The following is a 20,603-nucleotide window of genomic DNA, read 5'->3' on the forward strand; positions in this document are numbered from 1 at the left end:
CAAGGTGAGAGTATCAGGAGGTGGGGACTTTGGAAGGTGATTAGGTCATGAGGGCAGAGCCCTTGTGAATGGAATTCTTGCCCTTACAAAAGACTAGAGAGAACCCTCACCTCTTCTACCATGTGAAAACACAGCAAGAAGTTTCCATCCTGGAACCAGACAACAAGCCCTCATCAGACATAGAATCTGCTGGCACCTTAATTTTGGACTTCCCAGCCTCTAGAATAATGAGAAATAAATTTCTGCTATTTATAATCTACCCAGTTTAGAGTATTTTGTTATAGCAGTCTGAATGAACTAAGATAGCACTTGTTGACAATAATGATAAACATCATATTGGTGGTGCAGTGACACCAACACCAGACCACATAAACCCTCGGTTTTTATGGCAGTAAATGAACAGATGCATGAAATGATATTTATGAAGATGCGGCAGATGAGGAATTTATTGCAGTCTTTGTTCCCTAGCAAATGGTATTAGCAGTTTCTGTATTATGGTAAGTGGTGGCAAAAACTTTAGTTACATAGGATTAGTAGCCAAAGAAACACCTGACACAGATTGGAGAAAGGCAGGTCAGGGGCAGGCAAAGTTTCAAAAGAAATGCACTAAGCCTTCCCTCCTAGAGATAACAGAAAGCGGGTAATGAGTAGGGAAAAGCAGATCTGGTAGGACACGGCAGCTGAGGGCTCATCCTGGCTCAGCAACATTTTTCATCAAGATGATTAGCCTCAAAAACAAAACAAAAACAACTATTGAGCTAACAGGTTCAGCAAGGTTGGAAGATACAAAATTAGTGTACAAAAGCAATTGTATTTCTATGCACTAGTGATGAAAAATCTGAAAACAAAATTAAGAAAACAGTCACTTAGAACAAAAAATAGAAAACATACAAATGGTCAATAAGCACATGAAAATACGTTCTCTTATTTACCAGAGATTGAAAGAAAATATGTTCAACATCATTTGGGAAATGCGAATCAAAACCACAAAGAAATACTACTTTATACCCGATAGGAGAGCTATAATCAAAAGGACAGAGAACATCAAGTGTTGGCGAGGATGTGGAGAAATTGGAAGTGTCATACATTGCTGATGGGAATGCAGACTTGTGCAGCTGCTTTGGAAAACAACTTGGCAGTCCCTCAAAAAGTTAAATACAGTTACCATATGTCCCAGCAATTCTAAGTATATACCCAAGAGAACAGAAAATGTATGTCCACACAAAAAGTTGGATGTAAATGTTCATAGCAGCATTATTCGTAATAGCCCAAAAGTGGAAACAACTCAACTGTTGGTCAACTGATAAATGAATAAATAAAATGTGATATAGATATACAATGGAATATTATACAGCCACAAAAAGGAATGGAGTACTGACACATGTTACATCGCAGAGGAAACTCAAGAACATTATGCTCGGTGAAAGAAGCCACACACAAAAGACCACATATTGAATCATTTTACTGATATTAAATGTCCAGATAGGCAAAGCTATAGAGATAGAATGTACATTAGTAGTTGCCTAGGGCTAGGAGGCAGAAATGGGAAGTGACCATTAATGCGCAAAACGTTTCTTTTTGGGGTGATGAAAATGCTCTAAAATCTATTGTGGCAGCAGTTACACAGCTCTGTGAATATTCTAAAAATCACTGAATTATATACTTTAAATGATTATTCTTATGGTTTGTGAATTACCATTCAGTAAAATATTGTATGAAAAGACAAGACCAAACAAGACAAATTAAATGCAAAACTGGTCAGTTACACCTAAAAAGCTGGGGAGTAGGTGGTAGGGGGAGAAAAATAAAACTATACCAGCCTTCCTTTTCTGTCTTGAATAGGGCTAAAATGGGGCTCTGATCAGGTTGGCAAGAATTATCCCTTCAAATAAGAGATGGTAGAAGTCAAGGAGGTAGAGAAAGAATTTTACAGTTTCAGGTTCACCCCAAAACTCTAGCTTGGGAAGTTTTTCTAGTTTGGGCTGCTAAGCTGCTCTTGGAAAGAGCTGTCTAGTTCTGCCTATTCTGATCAAGGTCTTGAAAGCATAAGTGAAAAGTGCTGGCACAAGTTTATCCCAGTCCAGGGCCTGACTTGGATGCCAAATTTAGCCTTTGGCAACTTCTTTCCATTGAGACTCCCCGAGGACTTGTTTGACCTCCTTTTGGAAAGCTGCAAGGGAATTCACTTCTGGACTGTCGCCCAGCAAGTAGGGAGTGGCTCAGAAGGCTGCCTAATCCTCTGTTAAGTGAATGATAAAGTGTACCCAGGCACAGTCCATTGGAAGGCCGATTCCCTATATGTGGGATCTGGATTAGGAATTTTACAGGTATATAAAGATAATTCCCAACACTAAATATTGTGATCAACTTGAGGGGAAATCTTTTGAGAATGTATTGTACATATTCCTGCCTTTTTGTACTTAGGCTGTTTTTCAACTGGTAATTAAAGGATTACATGGCCACTATGGAAAAATTGGAAAGAATAGTACCATTCTCCTTTTCTAGAGTTAACCATTGCTAACAGTTTAATATGTGTTCTTTTTTTTTTTTTTTTTTTGGTTTTGAACCTTTCATGAGAAAAATATGTATACACCATTGAGCTCAAGAACACTGTGTGTTTGGTGTGTCATTGGCTCAAGGGTTGGGGACATGCATGGCAGAATTCGGAAACGGCATACATCAACAAAAATACACATGGTCATAACAAGAAAAACTGGCGCCTGGCACAATCAACTCTTAGTTTCCTCTTCACTCAGCAGCATGTTGGGGATCCCGTGGCTGATGGGGAACATATGTCCAGACTCTGGGCCCTGCAAGGTGCCCTCCATCACTTCCACCTCCAGCAGCAGATGGTGCATGGTCCTCAGAAACTCTTTGCTCTCCTCATATCCCTCAACCGGCCCTTTAGGCACCTGGAGCAGGCGCAAGTTATCAGCCACCTCCAGGAACGCCGCCCACTCCACCTTGGGTATCATAGGCCCACGAAGTGGGGGTTGAACTCCACAGGGCAGATGCGGACTTGGCTGGCCTGGAGGCGCAGGGGGAAGCCATGGGGCCCCATCTCCCACATACGCGAGCTCAGCAGATTCTTAATGTGTGTTCTTTCAGACCATTTTCTATGTGTCTGTAAGCACAGATACACATGTATGTGCACACACATGCTACCCCATAGCAATTTTTTTTAAACTTAAAAAAAAAACCATAAATGGGATCATATTCTATTGGTCCACTTGTTTTTGCATTTAACTATATTTTCAAGATCTTTCCATGTCAGTACATATAAATCTTACTTATTCTGTTTGTTTGTTTATTTATTTATTTGAGACAGGATCTTGCTCTGTTGCCCAGGTTAGAGCTGGAATGCTGTGGCATAATCACAGCTCACTGCAGCCTCAACCTCCTGGGCTCAAGTGATCCTCCCACTTCAGCCTCCTGAGTAGGTAGGACTACAGGTGTACACCACCAGGCCTGGCTAATTTTTTAAAATTTCTTGTAGAGATGGGCTCTCATTATGTTGTCCAGGGTGGTTTCAAACTCCTGGGTTCAAGCGATCCTCCTGTCTCAGCCTCCCAAAGTGTTAAAATTACAGGTGTGATCCACTGTGCCTGGTCTACTTTATTCTTTTTTTTTTTTTTTTTTTTTTTTTTTTTTTTTTTTTTTGAGACAGAGTCTCACTCTATCACCCAGGCTGGAGAACAGTGGCATGATCTTGGCTCACTGCAACCTCCATCTCCAGGGTTCAAGCGATTCTCCTGCCTCAGTCTCCTGAGTAGCTGCGATTACAGGCATGTGCCACCAAGCCCAGCTAATTTTTGTATTTGTAGTAGAGACACAGTTTCACCATACTGGCCAGGCTGCTTTCAAACTCCTGACCTCGTGATCCACCCGCTTCAGCCTCCCAAAGTGCTGGGATTACAGATGTGGGCCACCGTGCCCTGCCACTCTTTTTAAGGCCTACACAACATTCCATGGTATAAACATTTTACAATTTATCAAGCTATTTCCTATTGAAGCATATTCCTATATATCTAACTTTTCTTTATGATCAAGAATGTAGGACTCTTATGTAATATATTTGTGTATACGTGAGAGTATTTGGGGGCATAGGTTCTAAGAAAGAGAATTATTTAGATTTCTGATACATCTGGAATTTATTTTTCAAACTTTATATTTTGAAATAAGTTCAAACTTACAGAAAAGTTGCAAGAATGACACAATGAACTCCCATAACGTCTTCACCTTGATCCCCTAATTGTTATCATTTCATTACATTTGCTTCATCTCTTCTCTCTCCTCCACCCTACCTATACACTGTATACATACTAGATATTTTTTCTGATGCATTTGAGACTAATTGAGGAAACGAAGCCCTTAACTCTAAATACTTCAGTGTGTATTTCCTAAAAACAAGGGCATTATCTTACCTAAACTCAGCACAAGCATCAAAACCAGGAAATAGACATACAAAACACACTGATTTCTCCAACCCAGCATCATAAGGTTCAGTTTAGGCTTCTCCCTTCTCCAACACAGAGAAACTCATTCATTCTCACCATCCTCAATATACTTCCTAATTTTATTGTAATACCCTTGTAAATAACAAATGTCCCTGCCATGCTGTCTGCCTCTTGTGTGCCTCGAGCTATGCATTCCCAGCCACATTGGCCTCACCCTGCTTGCTGCTTCTGAACTTGGTCCATACCAGTCACCGGGAAGAAGGAGTTAATTTATTTTTGAATGGTGTGAGGTTGTTGTTTTGTTTTGTTTTTTGTTCTTGGTTTTTTTGTTTTTGTTTTTGTTTTTTGAGACAGGGTCTTGCTCTGTTGCCCAGGCTGGAGCGATCTCGGCTCACTGCAACCTCTGCCTCCTGGACTCAAGTGATCCTCCTGCCTCAGCCTCCTGGGTAGCTGGGACTAAAGATGTGCACCCCCATGACCAGCTAATTTTTGCACCTTTTTTGTAGAGATGGAGTTTTGTCATGTTGCCAGATATATCTTATTTTCTTAAATGCATAACCAGTTGTCCTGACACCCATTCTCAATTATTTGAAATGTTTCCACACACACTTGTGCCAGTAGCTGATGATCTATTTTCTTTCATTTATCATTTTTCTGTTTGTGAGCCAATACCATACTCTAATTACTGTTGTTGTATAATATGGTTCGTTTATTTATTATTGATTTTTAGCCAGGGCCAGTGGCCTGTATAAAATGTTTTCATACCTGGTAGTATGAAAACTACTTTTTTTAAGGTTCCTCATTGTACTTAAAAAAATGTCCCTGCTGGGCGCAGTGGCTCATGCCTGTAATCCCAGCATTTTGGGTGGCCAAGGCCAGCGGATTGCTTGAGCTCAGGAGTTCGAGACCAGCCTGACCAACATGGTGAACTCCATCTCTACTAAAAATACAAAAATTAGCCGGGCATGGTGGCATGCACCTGTAATCCTAGCTACTTGGGAGGCTGAGGCAGGAGAATCACTTGAACCCGGGAGGCAGAGGTTGCAGTGAGCCAAGATTGTACCACTGTACTCCAGCCTGGGTAAGAAAGCAAGACTTTGTCTCAAAAAAAAAAAAAAAAAAAAAAGTCCCAGCTCTTCTTAAGTATTTATTCTTCCAGATGCATTTTAAAATTAACATGTTAATTTCATTAAAAATCCTATTGTAATTTTGATTGGGATTACATTGAGTTTATCAAATATTTGGGTAAAAATGGCATCTTTCCAATATTGAGTCTTCCCATCAGGGACCATGGTACACCTTTTCATATACTCAGGTTTTAAAAATGTCTTCCAGTGAATATTTTGGCTTTGTGTTGGCATCACACATACAGTTTGATCCTAGGTTTAAAACATTTTTTTTGGTGGCTATTATTAATGGGATCTTTTTGTCCCATCTTCTTTCTATATATTTCTTTCTATATATTTTGTACATAGTTAAGATTATGCTGCACATATCTTGTCTTTTAAATTTATTCCATAAAAACTTTCTGACTAATATAGTTCTTATGGTTGCATAATCATCTATCAAATATTTACATAATATAATTTATTGAACTATTTTTAAACATTGGTTAACTAGATTGTTTCCAATTTTAAAGACATTAAATGCTACTGTTATAAACATATTTTTATATAAATCTTTGTTCTGTTTTGAATTCTTAAAATTTATAAGTGGTATTTCTTTCTTTTCTTTTTTTTTTTTTTTTTTTTTTTTGAGACAGAGTCTCTTTCTGTCACCTAGGCTGGAGTGCAGTGGTGCGATCTCGGCTCATTGCAACCTCTGCCTTCCGGGTTCAAGCGATTCTACTGCCTCAGCCTCCTGAGTAGCTGGGATTACAGGCACACGCCACCATGCCCGGCTAATTTTGGTATTTTAGTAAAGACGGGGTTTCACCATGTTGGTCAGGCTGGTCTCGAACTCCTGACCTCGTGATCCACCTGCCTCAGCCTCCCAAAGTGTGTTTTATTGTTTTGAGATGGAGTTTTGGTCTTGTTGCCCAGGCTGGAGTGCAATGGTGTGATCTTGGCTCACCGCAACCTCCGCCTCCCAGGTTCAAGCGATTCTCCTGCCTTAGCCTCCCAAGTAGCTGGGATTACAGGTGCGCACCACCACACCCAGGTAATTTTGTATTTTTAGTAGAGATGGTGTTTCTCCATGTTGGTCAGGCTGGTCTCAAACTCCCGACCTCAGGTGATCTGCCCTCCTAGGTCTCCCAAAGTGCTGGGATTATAGGCATGAGCCACCATGCCCGGCCTATAAGTGTTATTTCTTATGCACGATATAGACATTCCCTGAAAGGTCTTGGATAACACAAAATTATGATAAGTTGAAAATATCTTCATACATAATTGTTTAAATTTTAAATATTTTGCTTCTATTCAATTTACTTATTCACAGACTCATCCTGTAGTCTTCCTATCACTTAGTTACTTTGGGGACATAATTAGTGTGATGGCTAATATTGAATGTCAACTTGATTGGATTGAAGGATGCAAAGTATTTTTCCTGGGTGTGTCTGTGAGGGTGTTGCCAAAGAAGATTAACATTTGAGTCAGCGGACTCGGAGAGGCAGACCCACCCTCAATTTAGGTGGGTACCATCTAATCAGCTGTCAGCGTGGCTAGAATAAAGCAGGCAGAAGAAATTGTAAAGAGCAGACTTGCTGAGTCTTCTGGACTTCATCTTTCTCCCGTTCTGGATGTTTCCTGCCCTTGAACATCAGATTCCAAGTTCTTCAACTTTTGGAGTCTTGGGCTTACACCAGTGATTTGCCAGGGGCTTTTGGACCTTCCGCCACAGACTGAAGGCTGCACTGTCGGCTTCCCTATTTTAGAGGTTTTGGGACTCAGACTGGCTTCCTTGCTCCTCTGCTTGCAGACGGCCTATTGTGGGACTTCACTTTGTGATCCTGTGAGTTAATTCTCCTAATAAACTCCCCTTCATATATATGTATATCCTATTAGTTCTGTCCCTTTAGAGAACCCTGACAAATACAATTAGAAAGTAATAAAATGGGAAATACACAAATAGCAGTGTCATAACACCAGCCAATGCAGTGAGAATCTGCGTGGGAACAGAGCTCTGCAAGATTGCCCATAGAGGGCCATTATCTCCTTATATCTGCAACTTCTGGCCTTATGTACCTACTTTGTAGTGTTCATTTGTATACTTGACTTATTTGCATTTCTTAATGTGATATGAAACCTCCCACATCTTAAAATTTTATTATGTGCCTTATGGAACTATTTACATAAAGTTGAGTGTTGCCTAACTCAGGGAGTGTCTTTATACTGAATGTAATTTAACCTTCTTGTTTACTCACGGTTAATATAGATATCAGTTTTAAAAGTTTCTTCCCCAAGGCTTACAGAGGTATGTAGGGCTGTTTTCCCCTATGCTAAAGGAATTAAATTACTGTGTTTTTTGATCATTAAGTTAATATTTACACTTTTTTTTTCATCTACACCTTGCTTAAAGACATTTAGCTTTCAGCTGGGCGTCATGGCTCGTGCCTGTAATTCCAGCACCTTGGGAGGCTGATGCTGGTGTATCACTTGAGGCAAGAAGTTCGAGACCAGCCTGGCTGATATGGTGAAACACTATCTCTACTAAAAATACAAAAAAATTAGCTGGGCGTGGTGGTGGCTACTTGGGAGGTTGAAGCACAAGAATTTCTTGAGTGCCAGGAGTGGTGGCTCATGCCTGTAATCCCAGCAATTTGGGAGGCTGAGTCGGGTGAATCACGAGGTCAGGAGTTTGAGACCAGCCTGGCCAACATGGTAAAACCCCATCTCTACTAAAACTACACAAAATTAGCTGGGCGTGGAGGTGGGTGCCTGTAATCCTGGCTACTCGAGAGGCTGAGGCTGGAGACTCGCTTTAACCTGAGAGGCAGAGGTTGCAGTGAGTCAAGATCGCACCACTGCACTCCAGGCTGGGCGACAGAGGGAGACTCCATCTCAAAATAATAATAATAATTGCTTGAACCCAGGAGACAGAGGTTGCAGTGAGCCGAGATAGCGCCACTGCACTCCAACCTGTGTGAGAAAGATTCCACCTCAAAATAAAAATAAAAAAAAAAGTCATCCAGCTTTCCAGCTTTCTCTTCTCACTGCTGTCTGCATGACTGCTGTGATAGTTTCTCCTCCTTCCAGTTTATTGCTTTTACTTTTCTATGGGTTTGAAGATCAGATTGCCAACTTTTCTAAAATCAAATCCAAGTAAAAATAGCCTCTGAGAAGGGGCTTTGATGAATGTCTAGGAGTAATGGGCATGATCTTCAGGGCATGAACATAGTGATCTCCGTTTCTCCAGAGACCTTTTTCCATCTCCTTTATTCTCTTGGTTCTTTGCTGTGCTCCTGATAGATCAGATTTTCAGATAGACAAGTTCCAAGTCGGTAATGAAATGAAGTTTCATTACAATTACTAGATTGGTAACAATATGTTAAAATGCCCCTTTCCCTTTTCCTCTATTGTATTCTGATTCTTTTTTTTTTTTTAGACAGAGTCTCACTCTGTTGTCTCCAGGCTGGAGTGCAGTGGTGCGATCTCGGCTCACTGCAACCTCCGCCTCCCAGGTTCAAGAGATTATCCTGCCCCAGCCTCCTGAGTAGCCGGGACTACAGGTGCGCGCCACCACGCCCAGCTAATTTTTGTATTTTTAGTAAAGATGGGGTTTCACCATGTTGGCCAGGCTGGTCTCAAACTCCTGACCTCGTGATCCACCTGCCTTGGCCTCCCAAAGTGCTGGGGTTACAGGCATAAGCCACCATGCCCAGCCTGAATTCTGATTCTTTACTCCCCTTTGTTCCTTTTAGGGTGTGTGTCAGGCTGGATTGACTCAACGTAGTCAATCTGAAGCTCATTGGGCTTCAGCTGAATGGGATAAGGTCCAATCTATACCTTCATTTCCTCTACCTCTATACCTTCAATCTATACCTTCTTTCCCCCACCTCTTCTATACATTTTTTATGTTTATTTTCCTTTTTTTTTTTTTTGAGACAGAGTCTCTCTCTGTTGCCCAGGCTGGAGCACAGTGGTACAATCTCGGCTCACTGCAACCTCTGTCTCCCAGGTTCAAGCAATTCTCGTACTTCAGTCTCCCCAGTAGCTGGGACTATAGGCACACGCCCCCACCATTATTTTAAATAATTAAAACCTCTCTACATTTCACATCAACCAACTATAATTGTCTTATTTAAAAAAAATTGACATCTGTCTAAAGCCTCATTTGATTAAAAAGAAATTTAAGTGTATTCCATTATACGAAATAAAACAATTTACACTACTCTTTGTATGCTTACCTTTACTTTTACTCATGCCTAATTGATATGGGCTGTGGTACTAAGCCATGATTGTGGGCTCATTCTCTGCAATGGCCAATCTTTCTCCTTTGCTGCTGACTGCCCCCCACCCCACCCTACCCTGTAGCTGAATCAAATGCGGAATGAGAAGAGAGAGACAGAATGACAGTCTGATAGAAAAAAAAAAAAAAAAAAGGTCAGAAGTGAGAGACAGAACATTTCCTAACAGCAGTTGAGTCTACAGATCCACCATACTCTTATCCTTGGCTTCCAGGAGATATCCCAGTCTTTTATTGAATTTTGAATTCCCTATAGGTGGAATATAGTAATATTTATTAACGACCTTATAACTACTTATGTGCTCTGAGTGAGGGCATATATCAGGTTCATGAAAACCCATACAACTATTGGAGAATCAACTCAAAATTCAGGTCTTATATGTGGTGGCTCGGTGGCATAATCTTTGTATTTTGGCATTTTTAAAAACATATTGCTCTTGAAAAATAAATGTGTGAGCTACCAGCGCAAAGAGGTTTCAACTTTAGATCAACTAAAACTTTCTTGCATTATACAATGTCATCCCTCAGTCACTTTTTATACATTGAATTGTGACATTTATGCATCTGCTGATCTGCTGATGACTGGATATTTTAAGCTCTTGTACAGTGGCGCAGCCTACAAGTCAAGAGTCTATTTTCTTTTCTTTTTCTTTATCTTTTTTTTTTTCTCTCACTCTGTTGCCCAAGCTGGAGTGCAGTGACATGATCATGGCTCACTGCAGCCTCGACTTCCTGGCTTAAGTGATCCTCCTGCCTCAGCCTCCTGAGTAGCTGGGACTACGGGCCTGTGTTACCACGCCTGGATATTATTTATTTTTTGTAGAGATAGGGTCTCACTATGTTGCCTGGGCTGGTCTCTAACTATTGATACTAGCGATACTCTCACCTCTGCTTTCTAAAGTGCTAGGATTACAGGCATGAACCATCATGCCCAGCAGAGCCTATTTTCAGTAGCATCACTATTTTTGGTATATGTTTATGTAATCATTTGAAACTTTATTACATTTTCCTCACCATTACAACTATGAGTCAAAAATGGAAAAATAAAAATGCTGATGCTAGTAATAAGCAGCACAGGTTTTTGAAACAATACAATTGAGCAAAGGAGGAGTCATTGGCTACATACAAAGCCGTGAAACTTTAACTTACCCTGTCAGGTAGATATCAATTAGGACAAAAGTAGAACATATAATACCTGCTGGAAATACATTATCAAAGATTGTATCTTAAAGGTGAATTAGGCCAGGCGTGGTGGCTCACACCTGTAATCCCAGCACTTTGGGAGGCCGAGGAGGGTGGATCATTTGAGCTCAGGAGATTGAGACCAGCCTGACCCACATGGTGAAACCCCATCTCTACTAAAAAAATACAACATTAGCTGGGCATGGTGGTGCACACTGTAATCCTAGCTACTCAGGAGGGTGAGGCAGGAGAATTGCTTGAACCCAGGAGGCAGAAGTTGCAGTGAGCCGAGATTGCGCCACTGTACTCCAGCCTGAACAACAAGAGTTAAACTCTGTCTCAAAAAAAAAAAAAAGGTGAATTGCAAGTAGGAACTGAATACTATTTTTCAGCTCCCTAGAAAAGAAGCTGTGCTTCTATAATATTCAGTGCATTTAATTTTTGCATAATCGACATTTGTATATATTACCAGGAATGTATTAAGTAAGAAACTGGGTAAGAATGTGTAAAAAATTAACTAGGCGTCCGCCTGTATGGAATTCCAGACTCATTAAAGGACTGGACTATCCCTCAGAACCTGTAATGTATTTAAGAAACAAGAGGCTTAAAACATTTAAATATATAATATGTAACATAATATACTACAGAATTAAGTGTCAACATGAGTAAAACAGTAAGTTCTGTAATAAATCACAGAAGGAGGGATACAACTTTCACTGGGATGGTATGGAACTTCTTCTGGAGTTCTACTTCGCTTTCTTGAGGAAAGCAAAGCAGTAAAAAGAAATGGATGGAGAAGAGAGGGAAGGGACCAACCTCTTAGGTCAAAGAATGGACCTCTTTTGAGGATGAGTTGTTTTCTTAATAAAGACAAACATTGATGTGAACTACAAATAGACACATTTCACATTTAAAGAACAGATCATTGAGCAACAGGTGTGGCTGAATAGGACAGCATTTACTAGTAAGGAGATAAGACATCAGTTGGTAAAAGGTTAGAAAGATGGGCCTGGACCAGACTGCACGGGGTCTTTCTTACTGCCCAGGAAAGGTGACACCATGGAGTCTTTCAGCAGAAGAATGACAGAAAGGCAGTTTAAAACACTCACCTAATAAGGTGGATTTGAGAAGGAAGGGACAACTGGTAAGAATCTGGTTAAGAAGATGTTACTATTTAGTGAGCTAAAGAAGATGACAGCTGATAGTCAAGGATTGTGCCTGTGGAAACAGAAAAGAATAGTTCTAACAACCACTGCATGGGAAAAATTAACATCATCTACCGAATAACTAAATGCAGGGAGTAAAGAACAGTGAAGTATCAAAACACAACAAGGTAACAAGTCTAGCAGTCTAGAAGACTGGGGTATCAGTGACAGAGCAGGGGAGTCAGAAGGGCTGGTTTGGGAGAGAAGAAATGAGAGATGGTTTTGGCATATTTGGTATTTGTAGTAGCTCTTTACTGCTTTTGAATTACAAATCCCTTCCTTTGAGAATCTAATGGAACCAATGGATCCCCTCTTCAGAGAAAATAAATGCGTTCATACTTAAACACATGTTGCACAATTTATAATGTACACCCCTGGAATTTGCTGCAAGAGAGCTCTTGATCCAAGCTGGGCCAATCAGAGCCCTTCCTGGAATTTTTGTACTCTATATCCAGAGAATCAAGTCAGTCTCTCCTTAGCAGCTAAATCTGTGAATGCTGTTAGCTGATATATTTTACAACACATGAGCCTGAGAAACAGAGAGAATGCTCAGATGCAGAATGAGAAGAGACAGAGCCTAATACAAAAAGGTCAGAAATGAGAGAGAGAACATGTCCTAATGGCAGCTGAGTTCATGTCTTTATTAAGAAAGCAACTCATCTTCAAAAGAGATCCATTCTTTGACCTAAGAGGTTGTCATATTCATTCCCTCCTCTGGACTTTTGTTGAGCTCTCAGGGCCCTTCCTTCCTTCTTTCCAACCATTTCTTTTTCCTATTCTGCTTTTCTCAAGAAGCAATTCTATACCATCCCAGTCAAACTTGTATCCCTCCTTCTTGTAATTTGTTACAGAACTTGCTGTTTTATTCATGTTGAGACTTAATTCTATAATATACTATATTATATATTTAAATGTTTTCAGCATTCTGTTTCTCAAATAGATTATGACAGTTAAGTAGGCAAGACTTTCCTCCAATCAATTCTATATGCCCCATGGCACTTATCACAGCTATATACGAACAGTAGGTGTAAATATTTGTCAAACATTTATAAATGTCAATGTAAAAATATATGAGCATTTGTTTATTCACATTTTACATGCATTTTTCATTTTACAAAAAAGGAATTTACTAGAAACTTCTTTTAAGTAGTAGCTCCTCTATGTGGAAATGTTTTTAAGTGTTCATCTAGAAATATCAAATATTCATCAAAAGGCTGAGGTAGAGTTGGTGGGGAAAATGTTGAAGCTCTTGGGTAAGTAATTAATCACAGATCAACAAGAAATGAGATTATGAAAAACAATCAGTGAGGAAAGTCTCATTTACATCAACCTTTTAGAAATCCTTTCATTGTGTGACATGGCTTCCTTTTTTTTTTTTTTTTTTTTTTAAGTGGGGGTCTTACTCTGTTGCCTTGGCTGGACAGCAGTGGTGCAATCATAGCTCGCTGTGGCCTCCAACTCCTGGCCTCAAGTGATCCTCCTGTCTCAGTCTTCTGAGACTCTGGGATTACAGGCATGAGCAACTGGCAACTCACATTTAAAAAATATGTATTCTTTGTTCTCCTTTACACTTTGTATGGCAATCTCCAGGGTAACTGATAGAGAATAAAGTTTATGTCTAGGTTCAGTCTGTGGCTCTACCTATCATTGAGTGTAAAATTGGGCTGGTTATTCAACCTCTCAGGACCCCCCTCATCTAAAAAATTAACATAATACTTATCTGATAGGATGTTGTGGGGATTAAATGAGGTTGTGCATATAAAGTAGCTGGTGAAATATTTGCTGCCAGTAGGTGATCACTCAGTGGTGGATGGTATTACTTTTTATTTAGGGGGAGAGAGTTAAGGGAAAAGGGTAGAAAAAGGTGAACCTGATGGTTTACTTAAGAGACTTAGAGGGCTGGGCACAGTGGCTCATACCTGCAATCCCAGCATTTTGGGAGGCTGAGGCAGGTGGATTGCTTGAGCCCAGGAGTTCGAGACCAGCCTGGGCAACATGGCGAGACTCCAACTATATAACAATATAAAAAATTAGCTGGGCATGGTGATGTGCACCTTTGGTCTCAGCTACTCAGGAGGCTCAGGTGGAAAGGTCACCTGAGTCTGGGAAGTAGAGGCTGCAGTGAGCCATGATGGTGCCACTGCACTCCAGCCTGGGTGATGGGGGTGAGACCCTGTCTCAAAAAAAAAAAAAAAAAAAAAAAAGATAGATAGATAGCTAGAGAGACTTAGGGGTAGCCAGAGAAGACACCATATGCAGAGGTGGTTGATAGTGCAGAGGTGAAAGGGCAAGAAAGGGCATTTTGAATAATACAGATGATGCTAAAATGTTGGGAGGTACAGAGTAAGGATGGGCTATGTTATGAACAATTATTTGCACGTTCTTATTACACGGCATACGTTACGTTTCCAAATTTAAGTTATAGACTAAATTAACATCTTTGCTGGAATGGATTTTTAGTAGGTAATAAAATTAGCATTCTCAGGATTTCAGGTAACAGTGACAGAAAAGGGAATCAGGGAGAGGAGTAGAGAACAGAGGTGACTTCTCACTGCAATGTTGCTCTCTGTCCCTACTATGCCCCACCCACAACTCTGTCAGGGACATATTGTTTCCTCCTCAAAGTTAGAGTGTGGCAGCAAATTATAAGGCTGGACAGTAGAACTACCTGGAAGAGAATTGGCAGAATAGAAGGATGGTGGATGATCAAAAGAGTGAAGCAGTGAGTTCATTCCTGGACACTGCCCACATGAAAATGGGGTTTGGGAAAGGTTGGCTAAAAGCAGTGGGGACTGATCTTTGGAAGTATGATGAAGACAGTGAGTCAGAGTTACTCACTTTATCAGTGCAGGAGACCATGTGGGTTACAGCTATCAGAGCTTACTGTGGGTAAATCCAATAAAGAGCTCTGTTGCTAAAATTGAACAATTATGGTGTTTTTCTAATTTCCAGGAAAAATGGGTTTAAAGGTTTTCATTTTGTGAATTATTATTAATTTTTTGGTACTTCTTACCTTGTAAAAAAGTTGCAAATAAATTTAAAGAGAAAAACACAGACATATTATCTCTTAAAAACACATCATTTTTTGGCTGGACACAGTGGCTCACGCCTGTGATCCCAGCAGTTTGGGAGGCCAAGTTGGGTGGATCACATGAGGTCAGGAGTTCCAGACCAGCCTCGTCAACATAGTAAAACCCCATCTGTACCTAAAATACAAAAATTAGCCAGGGGTGATGGTGTGTGCCTATAATCCCAGCTACTTGGGAAGGAGGCTGAGGCATGAAAATCACTTGAACTCAGGAGACAGAGGTTGCAGTAAGCTGAGATGGCGCCACTGCACTCCAGCCTGGGTGACAGGTCGAGACTCTGTCTCAGAAAAAAGAACAGCAACAACAAAAAAAGCCCCCATTTTTTTAATATGTGGAGATTTGCATAACCATAAAATAGCCAGATTTAGTGCTTGTAAAATTGTGTCAATTCCATATGGCAGAGTTAAGTCTATCAGCATTTCATGATGCTCCACATTGAGCACCATAATTTCTAGGGACTGCCACCTGAACTAGTTTGAAAACCAACATTACACCCCTGACTGCCTTTTGTTATTTCTCAGAGATGGAATGTTATTAGTCTCAGTGAAACTCGCAGGGAAAGGCTTAGATACCAAGTAATCTTAAAAATAAATTAAAAAAGACCGAAGGAGAATTAAATAGGGTAAATTCGAGGGTAAGAAGGATAACATAATAGCTCCTGTTTCCTGAGTCCTTGTTGTGTAACAGGCTTTGTGTTAAGTATTTTCCAAAATTTCGTTTCATCCTTACATCCATCTGTGAAGTAAGTACTAATATCACCCACTTTAGACAGATGAAGAAAGGAAGGTCCAGAGACCTGTTCAAGGTCACATAGCAGGTAAGTGTTGTGTGATACTGAGATTCAAACCGAGGTTTTCCGACTCCAGTGATGATGACTTTGCAATGCTTCTTTGTGTGTACGTGATTTTAAAAAACTGACATGAAGCGCACAGATCTTTTTGCATATGTATACACCCGGGTAACCATTAACTAGATCAAGATACTGAATATTTCCAGCAAACCAGAAGGCTCGCTCCTGTCTCCTCTCAATCAATTCCCCTGTAAGTAATCACTGCCTTGTCTCTAACATCATAGGTAGATGGGTTTTCGTTATATTAATCTAACTTTCTGGAGTTAACACCAAAAAATTCCGTATGTCAGCCCTTCACCTTGCCATGTTAGCTGTACTATTCAAAGCTGCTCTAGCTCTGACTTTGCAAGCATTCACTGTAAAGAAGAGCTGTTGGATGGATATGTTCATGTCCAATTTCTTGTATTGTTCTGAAATTAATACTAATTTTTGAAAATCGAAGAAACTCCTGGATGAAGTGCTACGGGATGGGATAGATTAAAGCGCCATTATCAAACAAACCTCTCTACCTTGGAAACTCCACAGAGCTTCCTTGATTGATGTAATTTGGCGCATCTATTTCCGATCACGGCATCTGATTAAGAAGTTGGATGACCACGAAAGGTCATCTCAGTTTATGGAAGGGAAGGCGGGCCAGGCACAGTTGGTCACGGTGATTGCTTCGCATCGTCTTGCAGCGCGCGAAGATGTTTATGTTCTAAACATCTTCCACAGTCGACTTGCTGTTTTATGACAGGAGGGAAAGAGTAGAGGGGAAGAAGATCTAGGTGGAGGGTGAAATATAACCTAACATCGTTCGACGAGGCATTAATGTGGTGGCTTTCCCGCCCTTGCCACCAGCTCTTAAAACCACGTTACTTCTTAGCCAACCTGGCAGTGACAGAAGCAGCGCCGCGACTTTACCTCAGGCTCGTAAGCTGTGGTTGGTGAATTTTCAGCCATTATTCTAAATACGTCTCCGTCTCCCCACCAACCCCACTGTTGTTTTGTTTTTCTTTCTCATTCTGATTCTCCCCACAGCCAACCGTGGCCTTTTGAAGCCGTCTACAAACTACCATTGAGAATTTGGGAAAGAATAACTGACACTTGTAGGCTTCAAGGACTCTCCGAGTGATGTGTGCCTGAGGTGACCGAAGTGGGGGAGATCTAGGGGAGCGTTCCGGTCATCAAAGCAGGAGGACAGGCCCTGAAATGGGCGCACGTGACAGCAGCAGCCACCTCGAGAGTGACATCACCCCTGGGGGCGGAGCCCAACTATGTAGGGCCTTGTCAGTTACCGAGCTTCCTCCCCGCTGCCCCTCCAAATGCCACCCACAAGTCCGAGCCCCCCGGGGATATCAGAAATGCCAGGACATCCCAGAGCGCCAGAACCAGGGCCCCGTCTCTCCGCGCGGAGGAGGGCTGCGCCCCCACTCCCTCTTCCAGCCGTTCCCCACCCCCAAGCTGTGGAAGGGGCGGGGGCGCGCGCGCTCCACCACGCACGCGCCCCCACGCACGCGCGCTCCCTCCGCGCTCGCGCCCCTCCCCACCCCGGCCCAGAGGGGGCGGGGCTGCGGGCGGCCTCCGAGGGTGCGACGCCCCCAGCGCGGCGGCGGCGCTAGCGAGCGGCCGGCCGGGCGCGGGTTGCTGGGCGCGCTGCTCCGGCGGGGCCCGCTGGCACAGCCGCCTCGCGCGAGCCGCCCGCCCGACGGGGGAAGCTGCGAGCGCTCCGAGCGCCCGGCCCCGGGCTGCTGGCGCTGCCCTCCCGCCGCCACCGCCCTCCGCGCCTCCTTCGGGCGGCCCCGCCCCCATTCCCATCCCCCTCGCGCTCACCTCCCGGCTGTGCCGCGCGCTAGGCGGAGCGAGGCGCCCGCCGCCGCCGAGCCGAGCCGAGGGGCTGGAGCTGGCCCCCGAGCCGCCGCTGACAGGAGCACCGCCGCGGGCTGCGCTCGCCGGCTGCGAGGCCCCGCCGCGCCGTTCCGGGGTGCAGACCCGCCGCGGGGCGTCGGAGGGCTGCGAGGTGCTCTGGGAATCGCGGGCGGCGCCGGCGGGCGGCGCGGTCCTCACAGGAGACCCCGAGGACTGGGGCTTGACCCGGAGGTGCAGAGAGCCCCTCAGAGCGGCAGGTAAGGGGTCTGGGGAGCAGGGCGAGGAAAGGTCCCTTCAGTGACAGGGTCGTTCGCCTCCACAGCCTCGGCTCCGGGGAGAGGGGCGGGGGCGAGCGGGGAGACGGCGAAATGGGCAGCGAAGTGCCTCGGTGTCCAAGGCAGGGGGAAGACTGGCTCCGAATATGACACCAAGGCGGGCTTCAGAGGCGTCTGGGGTCGCCACTTGGCTGTCACCGAAGGTGTCATGGAATTTGGTACCTAGAGCGTCTCTGGATGGCGGAGACCAAGGATAAGATGCGAGGCGGATTGCTAAACGTGGCAGGGAATGTGGTGCAGAACGAGTTGCAAAATGTGCCCCCAGAATGCAGCATAAAAGTAGTTGTGAAATGTGCCAGGTAAAGCACAGGATGGGCTGGCCTGTGTGGCGTTGAGATTCATGGTCGAAGTGTTATTAGCGATATTAATAATTCCTCTGGGAAAGGAGGTGCAGCATAATAAAAGATTAATAAGGCTTATTGCTAGTTATTTTGCCATAGGAAATCTGGAGGAGCTGTGATAAGCTTTTTTTTTTTGAGATAGAGAAAGTAACCACGTGAAAGAAAAAAAGCAAATTGTGTCTGGCTGTGAGATGGGAAAGAAAAAATAGGGCTAAAATAATTCCAGGTTTTGCCATCAGCGTGTAGAGCACTGGTACAATTGTATCCAGTCTTCAGTTCCAGGTGTGGAATGTTTAGAATGGTCTTCACAAAACATAAACAATGATAATTAACATTAGGAAGAAGATTTGGTGTTTCGGGTGTCTTTCACTCTCTTCTCTGATCCTCTCCAGGAAAAGACACAAACAAAACCCCAAACGTCTTGACCATAATTTTAAGTTCAAAATCATTAGGCAAAGGGAAGTATTTTTCGTATGTGCCCTTTTCCTGATTTTTGCACAGGTGAAAATATCTGTAATGAGGAATACAAAACAGTATGGTGAACAAAAGGGATAGATTTTCAGGCATTTTAAGGGGTTGGAGCCAGTATCTATCACAATGGTTAATTACAGAGAACGGCAGTAATAAAATATTCTTGTATGTTCTTGGTGTTGGGATGGTGAAATAAAAAGAATACAGTAAATTGGCATAAAGAGCAACAACATGGATACTGTCAGTGGAGTGCTTCTTGCAGCATTTCCCAGGTAGATAGATCCTCTTAGGGATATGAGCACGAAATAAAACGTTAAACATTGTCTTTCTTCCTCTCTCCTGATCCCCTCTGTATCTAGATATTTATGTCTCTATATAGATTTATGTACGTGTATATTATACATTCATAAGAAATTACATGCTGCAGAACATTTTGACTTCCATTTAAGAACATCTGTTTTGAGAGGATTGTCAGAACATAGCTGGAATTTCAGAAGTAACAAAAGACAACTCCGTGATCTATTTAATGTAACTTACATGTATTTACAGTGAGTGTAAATATACTATATAACAAAAGCAGAAGTATGGAAATGTGTTCATTAGAATGTACTTAATTATGAGATTTTAATGTTTTATGTCATAATTCTTGTAAAGAAATGAAATTACATGTGTGAATGCTGTTCTCATTATAGTAATTTGCCAGATAATCTGAAAATTCATACTGATTGGCTTTCCCTTAGATCCAAATTCAGCCATTGAGGGATCATTTGCTTCAAAGACAAAAATGGATTTTCCTTGTTGATTGATTTTGGGTTTTAGTCTTTTCTGTAGGTATGTCCCTTACCTTGAGACGCTGTTGGGGCTGAAGAACAGAGGAAAGGGCCAGAGGAGAATAAAGAGAATTCTGTTGGGTCTTCCTGTTTTGTTCTGACTGTAAGCCATATGTACTGCCACCCCCTACTGTCTGTAGGAAGAGGTGTTACAGAGCCCGATTCTTTTCTTGTTATCACTGCCCCCTTGTGTAAGGGAAGAAATTGATAGTTGCACTCGGGGAACCAGTCCTCTCAGATTGTTCTTGATAGAGTAGTTTTGTAGATCTGTGAATCACCTATTTTCTTCAGAGTTGAAGGGCTTTAAACTTACAGTTAATCAGGCCTCAGATTTGATGTCTATTTTAAATATAGGTAGCATTTCATGTTAGCCAGGAAATCACATTGCTTAAGAATGTTCTTGGTACGTTCAGGAAGAGGGTGCAATACAATTACTACTACATTCTTCCCTTATTGTATGCCGGGCATTGGTTCCAGGACCCCCACATATACCAAAATCCACGCATGCTCAAATCCCGCGGTTGGTGTGCGGAACCATGTATAGGAAAAAGTCGGCCCTCAGTATACTCGGTTTTTGCATCCCATGAAT

The 20,603-nt window shown here is 42.4% G+C and overlaps 1 long non-coding RNA gene and 1 pseudogene across 1 annotated transcript in view; both read right to left on the reverse strand.

Moving 5' to 3' along the window:
* The window catches only part of LOC135967736 (uncharacterized), a 67,713-nt gene extending 49,528 nt beyond the window's left edge, over positions 1 to 18,185 (reverse strand). Inside the window, exon 1 of the long non-coding RNA XR_010581932.1 lies at positions 18,002 to 18,185. This is a non-coding gene — a long non-coding RNA (uncharacterized lncRNA). The remainder of the gene's footprint in view (positions 1 to 18,001) is intronic.
* On the reverse strand, positions 1,536 to 3,171 carry LOC123569466 (multifunctional methyltransferase subunit TRM112-like protein pseudogene; annotated as a pseudogene).
* Positions 18,186 to 20,603: the final 2,418 nt, after the last annotated feature.

The sequence above is a fragment of the Macaca fascicularis genome, chromosome 16 (genome assembly GCF_037993035.2).
Source record: "Macaca fascicularis isolate 582-1 chromosome 16, T2T-MFA8v1.1".
NCBI lineage: Eukaryota > Metazoa > Chordata > Mammalia > Primates > Cercopithecidae > Macaca > Macaca fascicularis.